The sequence below is a fragment of the Anastrepha ludens genome, chromosome 3 (assembly GCF_028408465.1).
Source record: "Anastrepha ludens isolate Willacy chromosome 3, idAnaLude1.1, whole genome shotgun sequence".
Classification (NCBI taxonomy): domain Eukaryota; kingdom Metazoa; phylum Arthropoda; class Insecta; order Diptera; family Tephritidae; genus Anastrepha; species Anastrepha ludens.
The window spans coordinates 100484318-100511956 of NC_071499.1; the positions used below are offsets into that span (position 1 = coordinate 100484318).

Below are 27639 nucleotides of genomic sequence, written 5' to 3' on the forward strand. Positions count from 1 at the left end.
TAATTAACACTTAAATTCGTAATTACAGGACATTGCATTTGGTTATTGTACAGTACCATAAAACAAAGAGTGAAAAAACGAAAATTGTTGTTGCAAAATCTATAAAAACAGGAGGAAGCAAATAAGATCATAAAAGCGCTGCTGCCTATAAAAATTCTGAATATGAAATAAAAAGTGTTTTATGGTTAGATTGTGGCAGTGATACAGATTTTATTGATTTTGATATTTTTCCAAAAAAGAAACCAAATGCATATTCAGTTTATAATACGTCAAAATATGAATTTTCCTGTTTTTTGGTGTTTTTTGAAACCGAAATGGAAAGGAAAAACCAAGGCGCATTCAATAAAAGTGGTGGAACTAGACCAACAACAATATTTTGTACGTTTGTCACATGGACACGGGGGAAGAAAAAAAAAACTAATCAGCTGGTTTACCGATACCACCTTTAATAGACTCGCCTTGGGCAAAACTAATCAGAATGGCAGGATTTTCCCTTTCTACAGAGGTCTTAAAAACATAAAAGGAGGATTCTCTGTAACTATTTATATTTATTATACTATCTATACATATATACATATGCATGTATGAAACTGCACACTAACCAACGGCACAGGATCACGTAAGGGGAAAGAATAAAAAAGGTATTGTAATTTATGGCAGTGATGTCACTTTATCGGCGTCACATTTTTGCTGTTGTCAAAAACTACGAACTATATAACAAAGGGAAAATGATGCAGTGATCGCTTAAAATTGAACAAAACAGTGGTTTAAATCGATATTTGTACTCAATTATATTTTATTTACGCTGCAAAAATCACTTCTAAATAGCAAACAAGCCAACACCAAACATTCAATTGTTAAAAGAAGTGTACGCAAAAGGAAGGCATCAAGAAAGTGACGCTACGTGCTGTTTTACTAAACTCGATCGCAAATACATGGTTTTTGTTGTTGTTGTAGCAGCTTACTACACGATATTATTCTCAGATATAATTGGTTCGTTGAACTGTGGACGGATACTATGCGAAGCTCCCCCAAGGCAGAAATGCATTCGGAGGGTTCCGGTTGGCTGTCATGGAGCGACCGTCATTATGTACAATAGAAAAAATCTTCCTGTATGAAATGTTGTTTTATATCCACAATGGGCTTTGAACCAGGACCCATCGAATGTAAGTCGCGCACAACCCACTCGGCTACGGTGGCCGTATATGCCCAGCGGGAATCTCAAGCGTAGTTTTGAGTCTCTAGTTCACACTGATTCTTAAAATATTTTCCGTACTACCCCACTATAACAACAACAATAAAACTGTGAATAATGAAAATACTTTCTGTTTATATATTGTATAATAATTGGTATACAGGTATCCCTCGTATAACGCGATAGTTACGTTCCAGAAGAATTGCGCGTTATGTAATTCCGCGTTATCTAAAGCATAGTTTTCATATAAATTTGGGGGTTATGTTCCAATAGGTTTTTTTTTAAATAAAATACATACAAAATAACAGATGCACATCTATTTCAACTCAATACTAAAGTTCAGGCTTTATAATACAATTAAAAACACAAAACAAAAAATTTAAAATCAAACTAAAACAAATTAAAGGTTTATTAAAAACTTTATTGTTATTCTTCAAACTTCATATGGTAATTAATCTGTTTCACTGTCTTCAAAGATCTTTGCACGTGGGCGTTTTGGGGGAGCAATAGCTTCATCAGAAGATATTTCTTCAACATAGTTTTCGCTATTGGATAAGAAACTAGTTGTGGGACCTTGTGGTTCTTCTACTGGTTTTATAATTGCAAAATCTGTTATCAGTTTTTGGTGGGTGGTTTTTTTAAGCTCCTTTTCAATTTCGTAATAAGGTGCTAGATTAATATCTATTCTATCTATCTAAGGCAAAAAAGGGTAATTCTCGGTTTACATTAAAAATACATTACATATTATAAATATGTGGTACGCAAATTAGTGTTACCAGATTTTATAATTATGTATTTTCACCTTCGCATTATATAAGCCTAAATTTCGCGTTGTACTGAAACCTAATTTTTCCAAATCGCGTTATATCGAAACCGCGTTGTATAAGACCGCGTTATACAAGGGATACCTGTATTTGAGCAATTTCTTTTTATTTATTATTTTACCTGGAAACATGGATTTTGGCGAAACCCTTATTTGATTAACCGTTCGTATTTCACAGCTGAAACATATCTGAATGTAATTGGCCACTTTTATTAATCTAAGCCGCACCTGCACAGAAAATGGAGCTTTATTTATTATTGTTTGAGTTATTGTTGATGTCGATGCTAATCTAGCCTTCTGTTTGGAATTTATTTTTTTGTTTGTTTTTGTTTTTTGGCGGGCGAAATACTCTAAGATCTACTTTAATATTCGGCACAATCGCTCAGTAGGTAGTTTATTAATATTTTTATTTTTGTTTAATTTATTATCCGTTTAATATTATAATTTATTTGGCGTAGTGTTGGATTTCCGCAGAGGTAAAGAAATTCGCACTGACAAAATTTTGAAAAGTTTGCTATGAAAATATATCCTCATAAACAAGTTCAGTTATGGCGAGTCTCATGAAGCTGTGATATACTTTAAAATGTTGAAAAAAAACGAATATTTATAGTAAGTATAACGAGACCGAAAACTTTAATTGCACTTCACCGCATGAGTGGATGTATTTTTTATATTCAGCATTGAGTGAATACTTCTAAGTTTTGTTTTGAAATACCAATGTTCACTTAAAGTTTCTCAGACTTCGATCTGGTTATAATACACTTTCACCCGCTCCTTTCAAGGCAGCCCCCATCTGAAACACTTGTGAATATTGCAATATTATCCGTGGAATTCTTCGTTTTTCGTTTTGCCATCGGCAAATACTTGCCGATTAGCGGTATCTATGGCATTGGTGTCCGGTGTCAACGCATCATACCTATACATATATAAATGTATGTATGCACACACACATATACATATATGTATATACATACGTATATACACTCTTACGTACTCATAAAAACCGCTCATACTTCTATACGACTTTCCCTTTTCAGTCGTTGCATTTGAAGCTCAACAAAAAATTAAATGCCTATGAACGAAAATCAATATTTAACCACATGCAATGCACGTGCGCGCGTTTGTGCCATTGTATTTTTTAAGATTACAAAGAAGAATATTTTTTGTTAGCACTAGTATGTATATTATTTTATAAATGAAAAAGCACACATGCATCAACGTGGTGGGTATTATTCTTTATTAAAAATACATACATATGTACATGTGTTAGTTAGATATCAAGTTGAGGTTTTACACGTTGAATTATGTAGAAACAGGTCTTTATACCTGATAGTTTTTGGAAAGTAAGGAGGTGCAGAAGGTATAGGTATATATATTATATATGTTTTACATATATAGTATATGTGACTAAGTGAGTATTGTCACACAGATATGTACTTACGTTCTTATAAAAACTAAATGAGCATATTCATTTAAAAAGGGTTTTGTGAAATTACTGTAGAGGTCAGACATTTTTGTAGTCAATACGTTTACTTGCATATCAGCAAATATTGTATATACATATGCAATTATTTTACACATTCAAATGTACAAGTAAATTTAGACAAATAACTTATATACGTATGCACATCACACAAATTTAATCCAAGTACAAGTGCACTCGTCTGCTAATAGCACCAAAGGATGCCAATTGGCAAATATATACATACTTGTACACACATATGTATGCATGCGACTAAGAAATTGCGTATACGTCATGTTGGGTGTGCGCTTATTGGTCATAATGCCCTCATACAATCATAGATACACACATGTGCATAATTGCGAGTTGGAATTAATATGCAATTTGAAATTAGTTACTTCATAGTACAGGTCGACGTAATGTTAACAATGTTAATATTTCAATCGAAAAAGCTTTAAGGAGAAGCAATTTTTTTCATTCCATGTATGTAAGTATGAGCATATTTCTCTTTCATAAACATTTTTTCTGTACTTTAGATTTTAGCCGCGTGGTAAAAGCGCGTGTTACACCAATTCTCGCTGTCGACAAAACGACGCACCGCCTGCTGTTTACTCTTCACGCATTGCCATTTGCGTTTGGGCAGTTTTCTGTTTTGTTGTCCGCCGTCCAACGAAGGCGGAATCCCTTTTAAGGTGTGTATTGTCTTTCATAAAGTTGCATAGACTCTTCGAGTCGATATTTCACTATTTCAGCAAGGTCGGAACATACCTCCCAATTATTATTTTATGTTTTCTGTTTCACTGGGTGGATTAGCCGAATATGAAGTTGAGAACATGTGTATGTATGTTGCTTTCACTCACACATATGCACATACATAAGCACATACGCGCTTACACATCTGTACACAATATTTAACACTAATTCATTTTCAGCTTGCTTCTATAATATTTGCTTCAATCCTACAACTGTATTATGTTTTGTGGCCTATTATCATACTTTAAATACAAGTATGGAGCACAATTTGTTCTGCAAAAATGTCAAATACTTGCCGAGATTCATTCATCGGAACATACGCACTTGCTCACAAGATAGATACATTTTCTTTTCCTGTTCATATCGTTTTCATGTTCACTTTTTGATATTTTCGCAAACGAATGAGTTTATACTCCGGTGCCATACGAGGTGGAGTAACTAAATTTATTACAGAATAGGAAAAGTGTAAATCAAATTGAAAAGAATCGATGAATACTAAATCACATACATTTATAAAGGCATAACGTCTCATTTTACAAAAAGGTATCGCAGTATTAATATTTATTTATCCACTGAGTGCTTTTGTCTATACATACTTTCTTCTGTAGGTTGAAGTTATAAAAAACGCTTACATTTTTGGCGTAAATAAGTTAAAATGAAGACCAGAATTTTATTTGTCTTATTTATATTTAAATGTGCTTTTTTATGTGTTGGAACAAAAAATATTATTGTGTTATTTGCCGTTTTGGAATTATAAAACACTGCTCTTTTATATGAAAATTTTGAAACATCGACCACAAAATGCGTTTAGAACTTCGAGTCTACCACGTCAGGCAGGGGTGTAAACAGAATACAGACTGAATATACCACTATCCACTCAACGACAACGGAAACCGAAATGGCAATAGCAGAAGTAGGAGTAAATACAAGCACGGAATTTGAGTAAATTATCAATAGGATGAGTTGTTATTGCTGTTTTCTCTTTTTCGCACTGTTGTTGTTTTCTTCGATTCAGTCGGTCGGTTGAAATGTCATCGAAGTCACAAGGTGGGGCAAACAACCAGAAAACTCCTTCACGTGAATAAACTTAAAGACCAAAGTACCAAAGCGAATGAGTTAGTCTGACGACACACGTGCGGCGAATGTCAAGCAAATCAAGCTTTCGTGCCAGACTTCGTTGTTCGGCAGCAATGACGACACGAACAGATAATTGCGAATGCCAATCGTAAAGTAACAGCTAAGAGCAAGAACTTGACCATTTAAACATTGCTGGCTCCCTTATTTACAGCACTATGAACGGTGCCACATACTCACGCGACACATGGTTTGTAGGATTGTATAAGTGTCTAAAATATATGTATTAGGGTGATCCAAAAATTAAATTTTTTCCAATCCGAATTCATATAAATAAAAATTTGCTGATTAACAGGCACACACAGTTTGATTGACTTATAAAACCATGAACTAGACAACTTTTCCCAAGGACTCTTGCCGTTTTGAATTCGAAACTACATTCAACAGTCTTTAAATCTTAACAGAGTTAAATGGGCTTAGAAGGTAAAGAATTATACTTTGATATACTATGGAGATGTTAAAAAAAATTATTGATTACCTGAAATATAGCCAAAAACAGTAATTTTTACACTTTAATCCGGAATATCGCAACAACCACATTGCTAGGGCTATATTAAGTCCAGACTCAGATTCAGTACATCAAAAGGTTTCATGAAGGTGTAATCCGGGCATTGATTTAAATTTTTTATTGTGTTTGTCCTTGTTTTACGTTTTTTTGTAGCAGCATAAGGGGATACAGTTGGAGGAATCTATAAAGCGTTCATCTTTCTGTGCAACAAATAACTACAATACATTACTACTGACGTAAAAATGTTGACGATTCATATGCGGGGGAGTTCTAAAGTCAGACCCAGATTCCCAATATCTAAAACACACTAGTTAATAAATAGTGTGGCTGCCAAGATGTGATTCGAAGAGCACTACGAAACCTGGGAGAGTGAAAATGGACAGATTAAAAACAATTTCGATGATTTTAAAATGTTAGAAGTTTCTTACAATGCTAGTTGCTATAATCCGAAACTAACCGTAACAAAATGAGACAAGTTTATAATCTATGGAAGTAAAAAGTAAAATTACACAAATTTTTTTCTATACTACGTAAATATGTTCTACAATGAATGTAATAGACAATCTCATATTCTGGTATTTATTCATGTACCATAATCCTTGTGAGTCATTTATGAGAATTCCCGGAAAACCATATATTAAGCACCTAAGAAGCTTCCGACTCTTTGCTAAAGCCGGTTTAAAAATCAGAACGCAGGTTTCCAAGAAAAAAGTATATACATATAATTGGCACGTACACCCTTCTTTGGGTGTTCGACCGAGCTCCTCTTCCTATTTGTGGTGTGCGTCTTGTTGTTGTTTCAATAAACGAGGAATCTACAGCTTCAAGCCGACTCCGAACGGCAGATGTTTCTTTTTGTGAGGAGCTTTTTCATGACAAAAATACACTCGGAGGTTTGCCATTGCCTACTGAGGGGTGACCGCTATTAGAAAAAACTGATTTCTTAATTTTTGTCTTTCACTGAGACTCGAACCGACGTGCTCTCTAAATTCCGAATGATAGTCACGCACCAACCGATTTGGCTACGGCGGCCAAGAAAAATATTAATATTTAATGTCACTTTTATTTTACTGGTATTCACAAGCCACTACACGGGCTCCCCCATTACGAAGACCGTGTATTTGTTTGAAAAAAATATGCTTTATGTTCTTTGTTTACTTTTTACGTTTTACCTAAAACCGACGTCACATACGAAATTTTACTTTTCCGCCATGTGTGGTTATTTATTCTTGTAGGTTACAGACAATACCATATTGTGACAATTTCTCGTCCGATGTTTAAAGCAAGGTAAGCGTACCTTGGTGTAGTGACTCGTATAATCAAGATTTTATAAAAACTGTTGAAAAAATCCCTTCTTCAAGACGACCCATAATATAGGCACCGTTCTATTGGTTACTACCTGCCTTCGAAAACTAGTGGAGATGATGCGATGTATATAAGAAAATACTGAGCGATTTCAAAACGGAGGCAATCTATTTTTCATTAACGTGCAACCTTCTAATAGATTCCGTTGCAGTCTGGTGGGGATTCAGGTTCAATATTGAGAAAGCTGATGTTTCAAGTTTGTTTTATTTGTTTTCTTCTTACAAATGAACAAAGCCGGGGTTCGTAAATATTTCCGCAATATTAGTTACTTCCTTTCCCAAAGCAGAAACATCTCGAAAATGCAAGATATTAAGTTCGAATATTTTTATTTTTTATATTTTATTGAAACATTTTCTTACCGTTAATATTTATTCACATGTTCTTTAAAACTAAAAAATCGACATAAATTGTATTTCTATTTCATGGCCTTACAGCACATTTCCACCAATTTGATTTCATACTCAAGTCATTGTTCTCTGACAAGTCCAAAAGAAGTAACTTTGCTAAAGGAGTAAACGAAAACTTTATAGGTCAAAGATGTAAAAGTTAAAAATGCTGATATCGAAAAACTATAACATTTTATTGACTCAGAAATATATATATATTTATATTTTTTTAATTTTTGAACATATATTTTGTAAGTATGTATGTAATGCATTGAAAATGCTTCCTATGTCGCACTTGTGTGAAACTTGCTTTTCCGCAGTTGCCGTAATTAGATACAGATCACAAATCAATTTATAGAAATGAAAATTATGCACAAGAAGAAAACATCATCCCGTTCACTGATTATGCTGTTGTAAATGCTTTCTAATAAATGAGAAAACAATACTGAGAAATTCTGAATTAGAGTTCTCGATTTTGTTCGCACGAGCTGTCCGGGCGTATGAGCAACAAGTAATCGCGTACCTGTTCGAAAGTCGGTACTCGAAAATTTTCGAATATGAACTCGAGTGAACTTGCAAGTAATTTAAGCGATGCTTCTTTGGATTATTTTGAATTTTTTGTTACCACTTGTTTTTAGTTTTTCGAATGCTAAAGAAATGTTGACAAATAAAATTGCAAATTTTTGTTTACCTGGTCTAATTGTTCAAAAGCTTGAAAAATGCATCTATTTTGGAATATAAGGAAAATTTAAACAAATGTTAGACAAAAAATTTCTTAACATCTAGTAATAAATAAAGTCATGCTAATATTTGCTATAGTAACCGATATCGATATTTACTTCTAGAAGAGAAAAAAATTACATAAAATGAATTTCAGTGCCAAGCCGATGCGATAGGGCATGGCTTAATTGATAAAACCCTTTCTCAGTATCATCAACACACAAAAATGTAAAAGTGTCTTACCTACAAAGTAAAAATAAGTAACAATCTGATATATTCATTTCAGAAAGATTATTTGACGTCCAATACATGTGTATGTATGTGTATGTGGTATGTACTTAGATGTATATACCTATTATCACACAAAGTAAATAAATATATAATAAAACTATACCTATGGATTACAAAAAATCATAATCACATTAACACCCAAGCAAAACATTGTTTAATAAACCATCGGTGAAAGTGTCGAGTGCCCTACTCCACCTCATTTCCAAACTACACTACTCGTCATTCTCTTTCCTTCATTCCGCTCTCTTAATTTCAATGTGTACCAAGCTTCTCTTTGCTTCTGTACACATACACATATGTCTGTATACTTCATTTTATTTTGTCTTCTAATTTTCTCCCTTTCCAAAATGTTTTGTTCAGTGCGTGTGCGCCTTTCTCGAAGAGATAAAGTTTGTGTTGACATCGACATTGAAGTCGACGTCTGACACTGGCACTCGGATGGTTTGTTATTGTGAATGTAGTTACAGATCGGCGAAACGTGCCGCAAGAGTGCTCTTTTAAGTTTAATATTATTTTAGCACGCGATTTACAAATCTAAATAATTTTCACTAAATTCGGTTTTTCGGCATTTTGCTCAGCCTGTGTTTTCGTCATTAAATGAGTTCTCTCCCGAATTGTCATAAGAATAGAAAGTTGTTTAGGGTTTTTTGAAAACGTTTAATTAATTAGTGTGTTTTTGGGCACTAAGACTGTGTAATAATGGCACCAATTACTAACACATATATACAGGCCCTCTTGTGTATGCGTTACTTGTACTCAAAAGTTTAATCAAAATTCTTAATAATTTGGTATGAAGCAAAAATATTCAATGGGTTGAAAATTTAATCTTAGCCTTCTTATGTAAGTCCGTTCGAAAACATTTTCGCTATTTTTTTTCCTCATTTTAAGAATTAATTTTAAAGTAACAATATACTTATAAAATAGAAAGAACATAAATACTATATATGCAGCCATTGCGGCTTCAAATGTTTTAATTTTTTAAGCGCAATTCCTAAGCATTTATAGATTAAAAAGCCAGAAGCAAACTACCTTTTCTTGACTTTTTCTCCAATAAATACTGCGAGTTACAAAACATAACTTTTCAATGGCAATGGAAGATGTGAATTCTCTGTAAAATTTGCACAATTCACATCCAAAGGCATTGACGCAGGGCACCATAATCTCCTTCTTTATCTTATGCAATAGGTTACCTAAAGAAATTGATTCCCGTACCAGATAACCTTAGAGCCTATCCAAATATTAAAATGATGTTCCTTGAGGAGAGAATGAGGTTTAAAATGATTGAGCACTAAATACTCGCAATAAATGCTGTTTGCGTCACCTAAATCACTGTAATCTGTAGAGCTTAATAACTAGAATCACTGTAATCTTATTGAGCTTTGTTTTTTATCTATATATTTTTTATTGTGAACTCTCTCTTCGTTAAATTTGAAAGTTGTTTAAAGGCACACGACTTCTGAAACAAATCCAAATTTCAAACAAAGGTAAAAACAACATACCAGCATTGTGGATGGATGTAATTTCTTCTACGGGTTCTATCTAATATCACTAAAATCGCGTACAGAGAAGATAAAAATCTGCTTAGCCCCAAATGTTCACTGAAGAAGTTGGGCTAAGAGGCAAGAAGAAGTGTATTCCACAAAAATAGAATTGCAACTTTACGAGTTTTCGAATTCGAAATCCTTGGTGTGGTATTTAACTTTGTCCATTAATTCAACATAAGCTGACTATCAATAGTATTGATGCTGTAGTCCGCGGCTGTACATATTCTTGAGTTACTAGAAAATTTCGCATCCGTTTGAATTTTAGTTAGAACGTAGAAGATCTACATATACCTATGTACACATTGTGGCAATTTGAGCTGAACTCAGAATAAAAGTTTTAAAATCAATACCAAATATATACGAGGTGTGTGCGAGAAGTAAGGGAACTATTTATTTTTCCTCGGCAACCCCTAGAGAATGCGTCCTTAGATGATAACGAGGGAGACACCTTCAGTTTACGGATGGTACAAGTGAAATAAAATAGTAGTTTTATAATTATTAAACTATTATTTATTTATATTTCCTATTGTGAACAAGAAAAAAGTCGCCAGGGACCAAGCCTGATGAATACGGTGGTTGAAATAAACCGTCTGCCCTTCGGGATCGGCTTAAAACTATAGGCGCCTCCAGTTGTGGAAAAGCATCAAGACGCAGACCACACATTGGAGGATGAACTCGGCCCAACACCCAAAAAAAGGTGAAGCGCCAATTGTGTATGCGTGTATATATTTATTTTATATCCTTGTACTTATCACTCCGCTCAGGAGCATGGGGCCTCGTCAAGACTCTTAAACCGTACACGGTTCCAGGCTGCTATTTTTGCGCCGCCCCATATGATGTCGGTATGTGATAGTTGTCGCAACATCTACATTCGCAAATGAACTTTGGTCTACTGTGACTTCTGCTCTCTTGCGAGTTCCAGTCCAGTGCCATTCTCGTGATGATATCTGGTGGTTTTCTAAGCGTGTGACTAATCCATCGCCACTTTCTGCGTTTGATTTGCCGTAAGATGTGCTCCTCATTCGTTGATCTCCACAGCGCGTTGTTGCTGATGGTGTTCGGCCAGAATATTCTACAGATGATGCGGTAGGATTTCGAAAGATTGTAGCCTCTGTGTGATGATGTTGGCAACCAGCCATGTTTCACTTGCGTACAACAATACAGACTTCACACATGAGCTGAATATTCGCAGTTTATTGCGTCTGGAGATTTGCGAGATTTGTCGCCCATACTGTATGCATTCACCCGAACGCCGCCTGCAATTGATATCTTCGTCTGCCCCGCCACCTGCCGTGATAGTGTAGTCGAGGTAGCAGAAGCTTTCGACAAATTCCTTCGGACACCCCTCAACCACCCCAGCGGGTTAAGGGGTTAGAATTTTCCCGCGGTAATGGATGCCTGTCGTAAGAGGCGACTAAAATCCACCCCCCAGTCTGTTAGTCTATAATAGACTGAGGGAAACAGGTATGGTAAACGGCGGAGGGACCCCATTAAGATCGGGACCAGTAAGATCTTAATTATGGCAAACTGGAATGGAAAGGTGTTTAGTTCGACATGGGCTGGTTACTGTGTTATTCTAGGACTTTAGTAGGCAAGGGTGATACCTTGCCGAAATGGCTCCTGGGTTAATGGCACGGTAGCCCCCGTCCCGTTAAAACCTTGGCAGGCCTCAGGTAACGCTCTCTAAGCGTCATCATTCACTTGGTCGAGTAGGTCCAGTTGAACTTTTTTCCTGGTTAGTGCTGACCCGGCTCTGAACACATGTACCCATAAAGACATGTGTCAACCCTCGCATGGCCTCCCTACATAGTATAGACAACCATGGGGTTATAAGGCAACTACACTACGATTAGAGATAACGGACCTGAGTGGGGACCCTTTAAAATGGAGACAAACAAAACAACAACATTACTAAGTGGCAACGAACCAGACCAAAAAAACGGCAGTAGAGTTAATGAGGTCGGATTGGCGGAAGTCAATGCATTCCGGAGGACATCAAAAACTCTCAGATCCCCCGTTCTTGCTGCTGCATCGCGCGAAAAGGAGACTGAGGTAACGAAGGATAAGACCGTGAACAGCGCGGATAGTAAGCGAACGGCATTTTGCGGGCTAGGCGAGAAAATACGTAGCCTTGTTGAAATGCTGGAGGAGGGTAAAAGGCGTTCTATACACCAGCCTATGAGAGATGCCATAGAGAGTATCAAGGCACTATACGAGCTGGCAGCCATCGAGCAGGGAGACCAAAAAGCCAAGGAGGTAATTAGAAAAAGCAGCGGTTCGCAAACATCCCCATGGCTAAGGCACAACCCAGACCCAAAGAGGAAATTGGATGGTGCGGTTTTGACTCCAAAACCTAAGCGGACCAACTTGGAGAAAAACAGAACAGGCGTACAGCAAGTTACTGGAACACCACCTACCTCCACCACACGGAGGGAAACTAAAACAGTGGATGCAACTGAGTGGAGAACGGTGGCTAAGAAAACCAAGCCAAAGGGTGCAAGACCAAGGAAAGTAAGACCTGACGCAATAGTGATAGAAGCGAAGGGCGAAACTTCCTACGCGGAAATACTGAAGTCAGTAAAATCCGACCCCAAACTCGGAGAACTTGGCAAAATGGTGTCAAAAATAAGGCGAACACGAAAGGGTGAAATACTCATCCAACTATCAAATGCGGGTGAACAAACCAAAGAGTTCACCTCAATAATAGGCAATACACTAGGAGGACGAGGGGCGGTACGGAGCCTAACACAAAAAAAGGTTCTCGAGTGTAAAGACATCGACGAGATCACTACCAAGGAAGACATCATAAGCGCAATATGCGAGCAATTCGACATTGGGGCATCTACCGTAGAGGTAGTAAATATGCGAAAAGCGTTCAATGGCACACAGACCGCAGTCCTAAGTCTGACAGAAGCAGAGGCGAATAAAATTCTTGCTGCAGGACGAGTCAAAGTGGGCTGGGTAAACTGTCGGATCCGTGAACGCCTAATACTAACTAGATGCTTTAAATGCTTGGAGTTTGGACACATTCGGCGAGACTGCAAAAACAAAGCAGATCGTTCGAAACAGTGTAGAAAGTGTGGCGAGGAAGGCCACATCGCAAAAGAATGCAGCAAGGACCCAGAATGCATGCTCTGCAAAGCCAGGGGGGAGTCCAATTTTAAGCATATAGCGGGCAGCGGTAGATGCCCAGTTTTCAAGAGAGCTCTGAGCGACCAAAGGAGATGAGAGTTATCCAGATTAACTTAAACCACTGCGAAGCAGCGCAAGACCTGCTTACTCAGATGGCAATAGAACAGAGAGCAGAGGTAGTCCTAATATGCGACCCCTTTAGGGTTAAAAAGGACGCTAGATGGTGTTGCAGCAAAGACATGGAAACTGTCATTTGGACGCGCAAACACCCTCTCCAAGAGATTTATGATCAAGTCGAGGGCTTCGTAAGAGCTAAAGTGGACAACATTTATATGTATAGCTGCTATGCCCCGCCTAGATGGACGCGAGAGCGCTTCGAAAAGTTTCTGGACGACCTCATGCGGGACGTCGTAGTTAGGTCGCCAGTAGTAATTGGCGGTGATTTCAACGCATGGGCTACCGAGTGGGGCAGAAGACTTACCAACGCCAGAGGACGTAGCCTGCTAGAAGCCATTGCTAAAGTAGACATTAGTATCGCAAATAATGGACGCGCGCTTACATATCGCAAGGCCGGTACAGGATCTATTATTGACCTAACACTTGTCAGCAGCTCATTTTTGCAGAAAATCAAGTGGCGAGTAAGTGAGGAATTCACTCACAGTGACCACCAAGCAATTATATTCGAACTGGCAAAGAATAAAAGATTACGCACAACTAAGCCAGTAGGACCAAGGTGGAATGACAGGAAGATGGACACCGAGACCTTTGGGTACGCCCTAAACGACCAAAGTTTAGAGCGAGGTACAGCAAGTGAGCAAGCTCGACAACTAAAGAGCATTTTGTCTAAAGCTTGCGATGCGGCAATGCCAATAAGAAGGACAAATCGACAAGGAGCGCCCTGCTATTGGTGGACTGAAGAGATAGCGCAACTGAGACGGACCTGCCTGCAAGCGCGGCGTAAAATGCAAAGGTCCAGGGGCAGAGCTTGCTATGAAACGGTGCTAGCGCACTTTCGAAAGGCAAGAAAAGCACTACAAGAAGCGATCAAAAAAAGTAAAGTCGAGAGCTTTAAACAACTGTGCAACGATGCGGACATAAACCCATGGGGTACTGCATACAAAATGGTGCTAAAGAAACTGGCGGGACAACGAGCTCCATCAGTGGTATGCCCAGTTATTCTTAATCGAATTGTAGTGACGCTATTTCCCCAGGGACCGAGTATAGATAGATTAGAATCTGCTGATACCGTAAACACCCAACAGATTCCAGTCGTATCCGCAATAGAGATAATGGAAGCGTGCAAGAAAATCGGCGACCGAAAAGCACCGGGGCCGGATGGCATACCAAATGTAGCCCTTAAGGCGGCTATCCGTTTGCGTCCCGAAATATTTGTTGCGGTACTACAAAAATGCCTAGACGAAGGTGTTTTCCCTACACAGTAGAAATTGCAACGACTTGTGTTGATTCCAAAAGGAAAAGGAACAGCCGATGATCCGTCCTCGTACCGGCCGATTTGCCTACTGGACACAACGGGCAAAATACTCGAACGTATTATTTGCAATAGACTATTGCCTATACTAGAGGAGAAGCGAGCATTGAGTACAATGCAGTTTGGCTTCCGGAAAAACCGTTCGACGATTGACGCAGTTACTACGGTTGTCAAAGCGGCTATTAAGGCTATAGAAGGAAAGCGGTGGCGTTGGGGCACCAAGGAATACTGTGCTGTAACCACATTAGATGTCAAAAACGCCTTTAACTCGGCAAGCTGGTCGCACATTCTGAATAGCCTGTACGAAATTGGCATTCCGCCGTATCTTCTCAGGATACTAAGGAGTTACTTCTCTGATAGACAACTGATGTATGAGAGCAGTGCTGGAACAAAAACGTACAAAGTTACTGCTGGCGTGCCGCAGGGATCGGTCCTAGGCCCTGTACTCTGGAATATCATGTACGACAAAGTCATTCGCTTACCGGTATCCAGAGAGGTAAGAATAATAGGCTTTGCGGATGATATAGCGATAGTGACGGTGGCTAAGCACATACAGGAAGTGGAACAGATCACGAATGGAGCGATAAAACAAGTGAAAGATTGGCTCGAACAGGCGGGACTCAAATTGGCAGAGCAAAAAACGGAGACGGTTCTGATAACAAGTCGGAAAAAAGTCGAGCAGATGAGAATCAAAGTGGGAGAGCAAATTGTTCACTCACAACCGGTTCTGAAATACCTAGGAGTTATGATAGACTGTAGGTTAAATTTTAAGGCCCATATTGACTACGCGGTAGAGAAAACTGCTAGCATACAAGCGGCACTCTCAAGGATCCTACCTAACATAGGGGGTCCTAAGTCAACTAGAAGGAACTTGCTTGCAAATGTGGCCACTTCAGTCCTCCTGTATGCAGCCCCAGTTTGGGCAAATGCGGCGGAACTGAAGGATAACAAAAGGAAGCTACTGTCTGTATATAGGCTAAGTGCCCTAAGGGCATGTTGCGGCTACAGAACAATATCGGATGACGTGGCGTTTGTCATAGCTGGTATGATACCAGCGGACATTCTCGCGAGTGAAATGAAGCGAGTCTATGACAGGTGTGCAGCGGATGCCGAAATAAATAAAAAAACGGTGAGAGAAGAAGAGCGGCTTGTGTCACTAACAAGGTGGCAAGACCGATGGAATGCCTCCAGTAAAGGGCGATGGACCTATAAACTGATTCCCGATTTGCGACCATGGCTAAATCGGAGTTTCGGAGATACAACCTACCATGTGACACAGTTCCTTTCTGGACATGGAGGCTTTAGGAAATATCTGCATAGGTTCGGGCACGATTACAGCCCCTACTGCCCTGTGTGCATCAATGTAGAAGAAGACGTGGAACATGCCAGTTTCCACTGCCCACGCTTTAGAACAGGAAGAATAATTCCAAATGCAACTGACGTAGTCGAGTTCATGTTGCAATCGGAAGAAAAGTGGGAGGAGATAGCTGCATACGCTACTAGAGTTCAAAAGGAACTCAGATACATTGAGCAAATGAGACGCAGTAACCGATAGACATTGACGAAGCTATATAGCTAACCAGCCCTGCGAAGTAATACGTTGAAGCAGTCCCGCAGGGAGAGTGGTGGAGGAGACGGAGTTCAAGGGTTTAGTACGTAGGTGTACTGTTTTGCAAGTCCAGACAGTATGAAAATTACTGACTGTGCGTGGTCCCGAATGAGGTGTACCTTTAGCGAGCAGTATGAATCGTGCATGCCGTCTAAGTTGACGGTATCTATGAAAGATTCCCCCTTCGTTAACAAAAAAAAAACAAAAAAAAAAAAAAAAAAAACCCCCTCAACCATTATAGGTATTGCTTTGTTGTGTGGTAAACTCTCATAGCCTTTGTTTTGGCGATGTTGACCTCCACTCCGACAGTACGTGCCAGCGTGACTAGTCTGTCCGCCTTCGTTTGCATGTCAGTGAGTTTGTGAGAGGGGAGACAGACACAAACACAATTAAATCTTACAATATTCCAAAAATTAATTTAAATTTTTGTTTCAATTATTAATTTTTTGTCTTTTACAATTAACGTATTCACAATTGGTTATAGTTCCTTTTTGCTGACAAGATGGGGATCTGCTATGAATAACGCTCTTGCAGAATCGGTATTTACACCATTAGGTGCAGTAAAGAATACAAATTCCATTGTAGATGGAGAGGCCAGACGAAGTGCAAAATTAGCAGAACGTTATGGCCCACTTACAACCGCAAGCAATCGTCGACATTGATAAACATGAAACGACGGGAGGCCGTCGGAGAACAAGCAGCCACAATGGGCATCCCTCACAACACATACTGTCATAGTTGTAAACAACCGGAGAAAAAGGGAGCAATCTTCCATTTCCTCTGTGAATGCCCTGTCCTTTGGAAGGACAGAATGTTAACCCTGGACAAACCGCTGTTCGAGAGTCCCTAACAACTGTCTGGCTTGGATCTATCTAATAAGGTTCTTAAACCGCACAGACTGGATATAGTCTTGCGGTAAACAACCGTTAAACAAGTTGGTAACGAGGATGTGGCAACAAAATGGTGCAGAAGCGCGAGTTGGATTCTGTATGAATCACCACTTCAACCAACCAACCTTTTTGCTTTCAACAGGAGATGTATTTTTTCTACTTTCTATCTTTATTGCCATAACTCCCCCTCTATTTCCGTAGTAACTAAAGATAGACTTTTTAAATTTGGGGTTTCGAAATTAGCTTTAACCCTAGTGCTTTTTTTGTTAGAATTGTATGTAGAATCCGAATAATCTAGAAACGAACAGTTCCAGAACAAAAAAGAAGTATGAAGTTTGGAAGCGAAAATATTGTGTTGGCAAGCAAGTAAACATTATTTTCATAATTACATGCCATTAGAATCGTTTTTGAGTACTTCAGTATTCCGGCATTTAATTGTTGCATATTGGTCCTATTTTTATAGCTTTTAATTTAGTGCATTTTATCCGGTGCAAAAAAATACAATTTTCGACGTATTTGATTTTTTAATATCTACAAAAGCAGAAAACTGAAGCTTATTAATTGCTGGCAGAAATGCCATGCCATAAATCGATTAACGAATTTCGATACTTTATTATTCAAAGATGACAAAAGTTCTGGGTCTCTTTATTGGAAGGAACACTATGATGAATCGGAAAACGGTTTTTGGAGTACTCAGTAGTGTGGATCTATGCATTGCGTATTGTATTTGCATTGAGTGTTAGTGGCCAACGCTTGTAAAAGGGAAATAATTCAAATTTTCTATGAAATATGAAAGCCACGTCTTTAAACTCAAATAAGCTACATACATACTTTTGTACACATGCACGCAAATTTTTTAAACTTCATATTTTATCATTTTCGCATTTTCAGTTTATTGAAAAAAAAATTAATTCTAGTCGATTGTTAGCAAACATAAATTACTATCCGTCAGTTTCTGTACATCAAAATTTTATTTATTCATCATCATAACTCAAAAAATCAAAAATTCCAGAAAAACGGCTCCAAAATGTAGAAGTAAAAGTAAGGGCAGTTTTTCATCTAATGAGATGCTATTAATAGATAACACCATATATTTTTTACGCAACTTACATATTTCTGCACGCCTTTTGAAAAGCGAAGTACAATTTCATCGGTAATGTTCATAAGGGACATAGCCACGAATCATATCAAATGCCACTTCTTACTGGAGCTAATATTTTTTAATTGTACTACTCGTAACATTAGGCTCAGCAATATGTTCCATTTACTTAATTACAAGACCAATTTTAGTTGTAATGAACTACTTACACGTTGTATATATTGTCTAACTCACGAGAGACTTTCAAGTCAAAATTTAGTCTGCAGATACACTTTTCGAAATATGACTAATGCATCTCACCGAATTGTTTACCATATATTATTGTATATGTATATAAGTATTAGTAATCTATATTTCTACTATAATTTAGTATTAGTAATCTATTTGACTAGAACTTTATTTGATGAAAGGAATGAATAAATAAATAGCATGAACGATAATATATTTGTATAAAGATTCATACATCTTAGGCAATGACGCAAAATTATTAAATCTCAGTTGGGAAGTTATGTATAACTCACACCTGCGCGACCATTTACCGAAGTTGGCATAACTTTTTTAATTGAAAAACTTTCGTTAATAATAATGACTTCTGAAACATATTTTCTTCAGTTTTTAAAATAAGGATTAGAACTTTCAGTGAACTAGTATAGAAAACGGCATATATTTATAATTAATTTAAGTTGGATAAAACAATTGAGTTTTAATTCGCACTACAAGTTCTAAATTACAAGCACTGTCCTTCAAATCAACAAACAATTTTTGAATCGTGGTAAAAAAATTGAATTCTGACATGAAACTCTGCAAGCTTCTTCTTGATTGGCGCAACAACCGCTTACGCAACTTTGGCCGAGAGTAACAAAGCGCGCCAGTAGTTTCTTTCTCGTGCTAACCGGCGCCGGTTGGAAACTCCAATTCTTTCTTCACCTGATCTTTGAGATGAGAACTTCTTCTGGTACCACCAGCTGGTACCGCATCGAATACTTTCAGGGCATTATATATGCGTACATACTTATACGCTATCGTACATAATGATGTTATCTGGTGGTTTTCTAAGCGTATGACTAATCCATCGCCACTTTCTGCGTTTGATTTGCCGTAAGATGGGCTCCTCATTCGTTGATCTCCACAGCGCGTCGTTGCTGATGGTGTTCGGCCAGAATATTCTTCATATGATGCGGTAGGATTTCGAAAGATTCTAGCCTCTGTATGATGGTGTTGGCAACCAGCCATGTTTCACTTACGTACAACAATACAGACTTCACACTACATAATTATTATACATTTGCACAATTATATCTTAAATTTTACTGTTACTTTTTTAAATAAAAAATATACTTTGCTTACAGTAGCAATCATTTTTTGAACAGGAATATATACTTCAAAATTAAGAGCACAATCCCATTAAACACGCAGTACAAATAGTAATTTCAATTATTTTTGAACTGCTCACAGAGGCATACATTTTTTACTAAATTTTTCACCTATAAAATCGTTTTATCTTGTCTGTACTTTACCTTCGATTTTGTCTATTTTATATCAGCAAGTATTACTCTTATCGAAATCAAATATTTACCATCAAAATTTTAAGCAGGTGGCCTAAATTAAGGTGCATTATTCAAATCACGTGTATATATGTATGTATTTATATACAACAACTGCTGTCTTAACAATACCGGTATTCGCGTTCCATGGTATTAAAAAAATTAGTAGGCACATAACTCAAAGTAATTCTTAATTAATATGTGCACCTTTCTATAAGTACATACATATGTATGTACATAGCTCTGTTTGATGGAAAACGTATACTTAAGAGCAGTTCTTTTGAATATAAAAATATACGTCTGCATAATTGTTTCTCTAAGTTGATAGAAAGTAAGTCCAAAGTTGGGAATTTGATTGAGTTCAGTACACAATTGAGTGATAAAAGATGCTATGCTCTATAATTTCGCATGAGAAATTTGAAGATAATGAAACGAAAAACATCATTGTTGAATTGTAAACTGATAATGCATTTTAAGCAAGCTGTTAACTGTACGACTGGGGCATTGTACCTGTAAACCATTACACTTTGAACTGGGAAAAAGCAATTGGCTATAATCACGCGCTTAACCTATGGGGAAAGTGGTTTCAGGGTTAAGCCCCCTTCGAAATGTTTATGCTATTTTTATCGTACTTAGCTTGACAAAAAATTTAAAAATAAAATCAGAAAGGAAACTGAAATTAATGACTTTATTTACAAAAAGCAGACCTACGACCGCTGAAACACTAAGTATTCAAGTTCATTACCGTATGTCACTACGTATACCATTTTTTATTGATCCGTTTATTCGCCATCTAAAAGCTACAGTGATTTATAGTGGTAATGTAGAAGGAGATTTTGAAGAAGTTCAGGTGTAATTAAATCTTTGTTGAATTTACATTTTAAGCTGGAAATTTATTCCGAGGAAGGGTCAACAAGTTTTCTTATCTTCCATGCCACTAAACTGAGTATTCGTTCATGATAATGACCAAGCATACAACAAAAGTGGTGAAAAATTGGCTTACCAAAGAAAATTTGCAGTTCTAGATTGACCAGTTAAAAGGGCCGTTCTTAACCCCATTGAAAATCTATGGAACGATAATGTTGGGTAAACCAAGTTTAAAAATTCCGGTAAACTACGGCAAGGAGAACAGGAAATGTGGAACTCTATTCCTTTGGAGAGATGTAAGTTTAGCTCGCAGGTGTGAAGTAGTTTTACAAAATAATGGGTCCCAAAAAAATACTAATCAGTTAAGCAATGAATTAATAAATTTTACCAATATGAAATAAGTAATTTCTGTTTTTCTTGCTGATCAGTAAAAGTTCCGATGATTCGATCTCATCGTAATTACATATTTAATTCTCATTTATTTTGCTTTTTTTTTGTTAATACTGAAATAAAAGAATAGATTTGTGCAAAAATAACTGTTTCACTAGGTCACCTAGTAAAAATAATTCTCATCATATGCCATTGTGTACTTTTGAACATTGTTAAATCTGAGAACAAATAGCCCAGTTTGAAGACTCTTAAAACATTGATTTGCTTCTTTCCGGTAATATAATCAATAAATATTTCAAGCAAAATTCCGATTCTCGTTTTTTCTTTGCTTTCGCCAGGCGATTGTATATATGTACAGTTATCCACAAAATAATAGGAATGCGGGCATGAATGAAAATATTCAATGCTAAATTTTCGACAAAAAACGGTTTTATTAAATTTTTGTTTTGCATAAAATAAATCACACAAGTAAGTAAGTAAGTAAAACAAATTAAAAACTAATTCCACATAAAAATAGGAGTAATTTATATAATAAAAGATTGTTTTAAGCTGTTAGCATAAAATGTCTTCAAAGCTTTACAAAACGAAAAAAACTAATACTTGGTTGAGCAACCTCGGACATATTCAATTAACGCATTTGCTGCCACTTCACCAGAGCATCCTGTGCAATTTTGAATTTTCTGGTATCTAAAATTTTCTGGTATTTCCCTGTTTTCTTAGCTTTTTTATCATTGCTGGTTTTTCCTCTTTACTCCTACTTTCCTCTATCCACTAGGATCAAAAACCCAATACATAAATTAACAGCAATTTATTACAATTGCTGGAAGGTTGCATATCTCTCGAATTTTGTGTATGTACAGTGATGAACAAAAGTATTGGCACAGCAAGATACTTTCACTTTAACATTACTTTTTGCCCACTTATGAAGTGATTTTTAATCGCAAAAAAAACGGGCTAGATAGAAGAACATATTACCAATCATATTTCCTTCAACTCATTTTATTATCTTTTATATTTAATTAACACTAATTATAATATTAAAAAAAGTACTTATTATAACGAAACAAAATTATTGGCATACTTAAGTTTTATCAGGGTTTTTCGTCAAAATTTTATTGATCTAGCAACTTTCTTTCAAAAATCCCGTTATGTTCACACAAGCAATTGAGTTTTTGTCTAACTACAAACAGCATAGTGCCTTCAATTACAGCATACTTTGCATAAATTTTTGTTAAATGAGCAGCAAAAAAAGTGAAACCACCGAATCTCAGCGCAGAATAATATTATATTTGCATAATCAGGGCAAATCATACGCTGAGATTGGTGAAATTATGGACAGAAGTCGCTACACCATACGAAGCATTGTTCAACGTTTCAAGAGCGCTTCATCTTTGAAAAGCGTGAAACGTACGGGCAGGCCTAAGGCTTTAAACGACCGCGAACGCTGCCAAATAGTCAAGAAGGTAAAAAAAAACCCAAGAATATCCTCCACACAAATCGCAGCAGAAGTTAAGGAAGAGATGGGAAAGGATATTCATCCAATAACGGTCCGGAAGGTATTGCATGAGGAGAACTACAATTCTCGCGTGGCTAGACGCAAACCTCTCATTTCTAAAGTGAACCAAAAGAAGCGTTTAGCCTATGCGAAGGAGTACTTAAGCAAGCCAAGTGACTTTTGGGACAATGTACTCTTCTCGGATGAAAGCAAATTCAATATCTTTCAATCTGATGGCCGTCAAACTGTGTGGAGAAAGCCTAACACCGAACTGCAAAAACAGAACCTTGCTGCGACTGTAAAACATGGTGGTGGAGGAGTAATTGTGTGGGGCTGCATGTCCGCTGCCGGTGTTGGTGAGCTGGAATTCATTGACGGCATTATGGATAAAAAGTATTATATGGAAATCCTGAAGAGAAACGTCAAAAAAAGTGCCGAAAAACTGAAATTGCCCGGTTCATTTTCATTTCAACACGACAATGGCCCTAAGCATACTGCTCATGATGTGCGTATGTGGCTCGCGCACCACATCAAACATACATTGCCGCATCCGCCTCAGTCGCCTGATCTAAACCCAATCGAACATTTGTGGGAAGAGCTAGATATGCGCGTTAAGAAGCGTGCTATTCCAACAAAAGCAGAGTTTAAGGTGGCACTGGTGGAGGAATGGCAGAATATTGGGGCAGAAACCACCCAAAAATTGGTTTCATCGATGCCAAGACGGCTGGAAGCAGTCATCCAGCAAAAGGGCTTGGCTACAAAATATTAATTTGTTTATATTTTACTATTTCGTTATTGTTTTTTTACTCTTACTTTCCTCTATCCACTAGAATCAAAAACCCAATACATAAATTAACAACAATTTATTACAATTGCTGGAAGGTTGCATATCTCTCGAATTTTGTGTATGTATCTATTTTTAAGTTAAAAGTTATTTTTTTTAAGAAACGTTAGCACTCCTATTTTAAACAAAGCAAAAAGAAGTGTTTCAGTAGCAACAAAATTTTGCTTCATATTTTATTATTAGCGTTCCGTTTGGTGTATGTACAGTAGGGTGTCCGTTATTTACCAATTTCATTATTTTTCTTGCGACGCCCCCTAAACTTTTAGTTTTCCGTCTAAGAAAAATTATCAGATCAAAATCAGCTCTTAATATTCAGAATAAACCTTGCCCCAAACACGATATATTTCCCATGTACATAACAAGGGATTTTGGTACTTTTTGGAATACACTTTGTTTTTCTCTAGTATTCTAATTTACAGCTATGAAAAACACATATTCTGATGGCAATTTTAACTCTCTACAAAAACGATCTGTTATAATTTTTCGATAAATTGACTCCTTTAAAAGTTAATCGAAGTTAAAGTTGAACTGTGTGTAAATTTCAGACATTTCCACTTTTACAGCAAAATTATTATTGTTGTAGTAAACTTCTCACGTTTATATTTAAAAATAATCAATGGACCAGAGCCAAGTAAAAAATATTCAAACATTTTTCCATTTACAGTATCTAATCAGCTAATATTTCTGAAAAAATCATCAATTTTTGTCCATTGCTTCGAAATGTCTTTTTCAATTATTTTTACAAGCATTTCTGCCAACATATGGTTTGGTTTTTTCTTGCACATGCGCACTCAAGCATATTTAGTACTTTACACACAGTTCAGCTTTAACTTCGATTAACTTTTAAAGGAGTCAATTTAGCGAAAAATTATAACAGATCTTTTTTGTAGAGAGTTAAAATTGCCATTAGAATATATGTTTTTCATAGCTGTAGATTAGCATATTAGAGAAAAAAAAAGTTTAGTCCAAAAAGTACCGAAATCCCTTGTTATGTACATGGGAAATATATCGTGTTTGGGGCAAGGTTTATTCTGAATATTAAGAGCTGATTTTGATCTGATAATTTTTCTTAGACGGAAAACTAAAAGTTTAGGGGGCATCGCAAGAAAAATAATCAAATTGGTAAATAACGGACACCCTAATGTACAGCTACTGTGTGGTGTCACTTACATGTGCTACAAAAAAGTTATGCATTCATGTGCCGGCACTCCTATTATTTTTGGGACAACTGTGTATTTTGGAAAACAATTATAATTTCGTATAATGCCAACAATACCAATGCCTGTCATCAGCTGTTTACTTCAGAATGTACAATAATATAATGGAACGGGCTGAACTAAACAGTGAATCATGCTTCTGCATACTCTGGACCAAATTATGTATATGTATGTTTGTATGTATGTATGTCCAAGACCGTTTTCCGGTATGTACGAACGACATTAATCTTGCTTTTAGTTGGAAATTTCACAAGAAATAAAAATAAATAAATAAACACTGGCATATAGTACGTTGAAGCCATTGAAAAAATTAAAGTCGATGTTGAAAAGTAAAATTTCTCTAAACTAAATTTGGGATTGACATATATTTTTTATCCACGAGCCGAATTTGATACAATATACCCTGTCTTATGTCCATGTTAAGTCACCGGTTAAAGCCCCATAAAAATTAATTCAGTCGTTTCGGAGATTAGTGAGTTCAAATGAACATACAAACACACAAACAGGCAAATATTCTAAAAGTGGTCCAAATGTATTCTATTACATGTCCCAATCACCTTGGGTCATTCCTTTAAAGAAATTTTCGACAGTTTCATTATGGCATAGATGGATTATGGAATTTTCAAATATTAAAATACAATATATTAAAAAAAAGTTTAAGCAAAATTTTTAAATTTATTTTGTACTTGTTTTGTGTTCATACCTCATAAATTAAATCCGGCAATTCCGCTTGAAATATGGTACTTCCTAGTGATATTGAATTGTTTATTAAAACAAATGAAAGTTTAATGTACGAGTATACATATGAAAACTCATAATTACATACTTACATACATACATACTCAAATACTCATTGTTTGCACATACGTTTCAATTAATAAACTGGCAACATTCGAATATTGTGTTTACATATATTACTCGTATATGTATTATAGAGGGTGATCAGATGGGAGGTACTTTTTCCAATAGGGGTATTTTGACAGATCATGCGTGACTAATGCCAAACTAAATACATCATTTTTTTCAGTATTCATTGACATTTTTTCATGGAAAGACTTACGCCTGAAGAACGTTTATAAATCGTCTAACTGTATTACGGAAATCGCTGTTCTGTGAAAAATGTTTATCGTGCGCTCAGGCCAACTTATGGAGGATACGTTAACAAACAAAAATGCCTTATTTGGCTGAAGAGCAACCCGAAACCATTCAAGAGCAGCCTTTACATCTATTGAAAACAACCGTTTGGTGCGGCCTAAGAGCTGGAGGAATCATCGGCCAATATTTCTTCAAAAACGAGGCTGGCGCCAATGTAACAGTGAATTGCGAATGCTATCGCGCCATGATAAACGACTTTTTACTGTCGAAAATTGAAGCCCGTGATTTCTCTAACAATTGATTCTAACAAGACGGCGCTGCTTGCCATACAGCCCGTGAAGCAATGGATTTGCTGAGTCGTCTTTTCGGTGAGCAATTATCCTTAAAAATTGAATTCATGAATGGTTCTACACAAAAATAATAAAGATTGCCCAATCAATTTAAATTCTCGTTGTTTTTTTTTTTCAATTTTATATCCGATACCTCTAAATTGATCACCCTTTCTATCAAATCCTGCAGTTTCGCACTAACACCTGTGATTATAATAAAAGGAACGGCTAGAAAAGTTCTAGTGTGTTCCTATTACCAAATTACCAATGGTTTGTGTGTAAGTTAAACTTCTGTGGGACTCTGAGACAGGTGTTCAACTATTCTCTAATGCTTTGCTGCTAATGATTAAACCGAGACATTAATTTCATTTTGTAGGTTTTAGTCGGTATGAACATTTCGATTAAGGAGGGTGTAGGAAGATTTACTAATTTATTTATGTGTGTATGTATGTAAGAATTATTTATTGGTGTCACAAAGAATACTTTCGGAAAAAAATATAGATATTTGTTAGAAAGATTGTGAGTGTATGGGGTATTTAGAAAATTGAAAAAAATTGAGAATTTGCGATTTTTACAAACAAATAACACCGTCCGACACATGGGCAAGCATACTCAGTTTTTCTAATACAATTCGTAATTTCAACTGAAATACTTTTGAACGCTAATCATAGGAATTTGCACAGGGAAATAGAAATTTTGTATTAAAAATGTAAGTAACAAAATAAATATATGTAATATATATACATACATACATACATATGCACATATATTTATGAGAATGTCCGATTTCTTGAGCTTATTTAAATAATATAGTATTTCAAATTTGTATGTACATTTTGCACATGTCTGCAACCAAAAATCGATTTTCCTCTTTCTTTGTAAAACGTGTGGTGTGGGGAGCTTTCAAATGCGTTCTAAATGAAATTGCATTTGGATCTGGAAAAATCGAATATGAAGGATATTATACTTAAAATGCTAATGGCAAGCCAAACTCGCCATTTACAGAGAAGTCTCAAACCATGTTGGTAAATATTTTAAAAGCTGGTAAAGAGGGCGTAATGTTTAACTCTTGATCATTTGTATACAAGTTGTTTGTTTATTGACCGCGTCATTAGATGCGTCTACCAGACCAGTGGACGAAATAAAATATTTATGAAGAGCTACCCATGGCCACAACTCGTGAATACTAACATTAGTAGCACACCTGGACACTCATTACGTCAAGTGGCCGTTCTATGTTTATAAATAGCAGCAGGTAATTTTCGCTATAAAACAACGTGCCCCACAAACCGAACCGAGGAGTGAAAACTACCGTTATGTTATGCACGATTCTTTGATATTATACATATGTATGTATTATTTTTTATCACTATGATTCACGAGAAAGTACACACTTACGCACAGGCACTTGTGGGCGTAAAATGAGTAGAGTAACAGTTCTCGGACAGTTTTAGTGAC

The 27639-nt window shown here is 36.6% G+C and overlaps 1 protein-coding gene across 8 annotated transcripts in view; it reads right to left on the reverse strand.

The window, feature by feature from the left end:
- Positions 1-27639, reverse strand: part of LOC128858609 (small conductance calcium-activated potassium channel protein) — a 174457-nt gene that overhangs the window by 99060 nt on the left and 47758 nt on the right. The window contains exon 1 of one of the 8 annotated variants that reach the window (XM_054095021.1): positions 2141-2581. The exons of the other annotated variants lie outside the window; for them this stretch is intronic. The gene's annotated coding sequence lies outside the window, so the exon portion shown is untranslated. Of the gene's footprint in view, positions 1-2140; positions 2582-27639 lie in introns of those variants that run through there. 8 annotated transcript variants of the gene reach the window in all.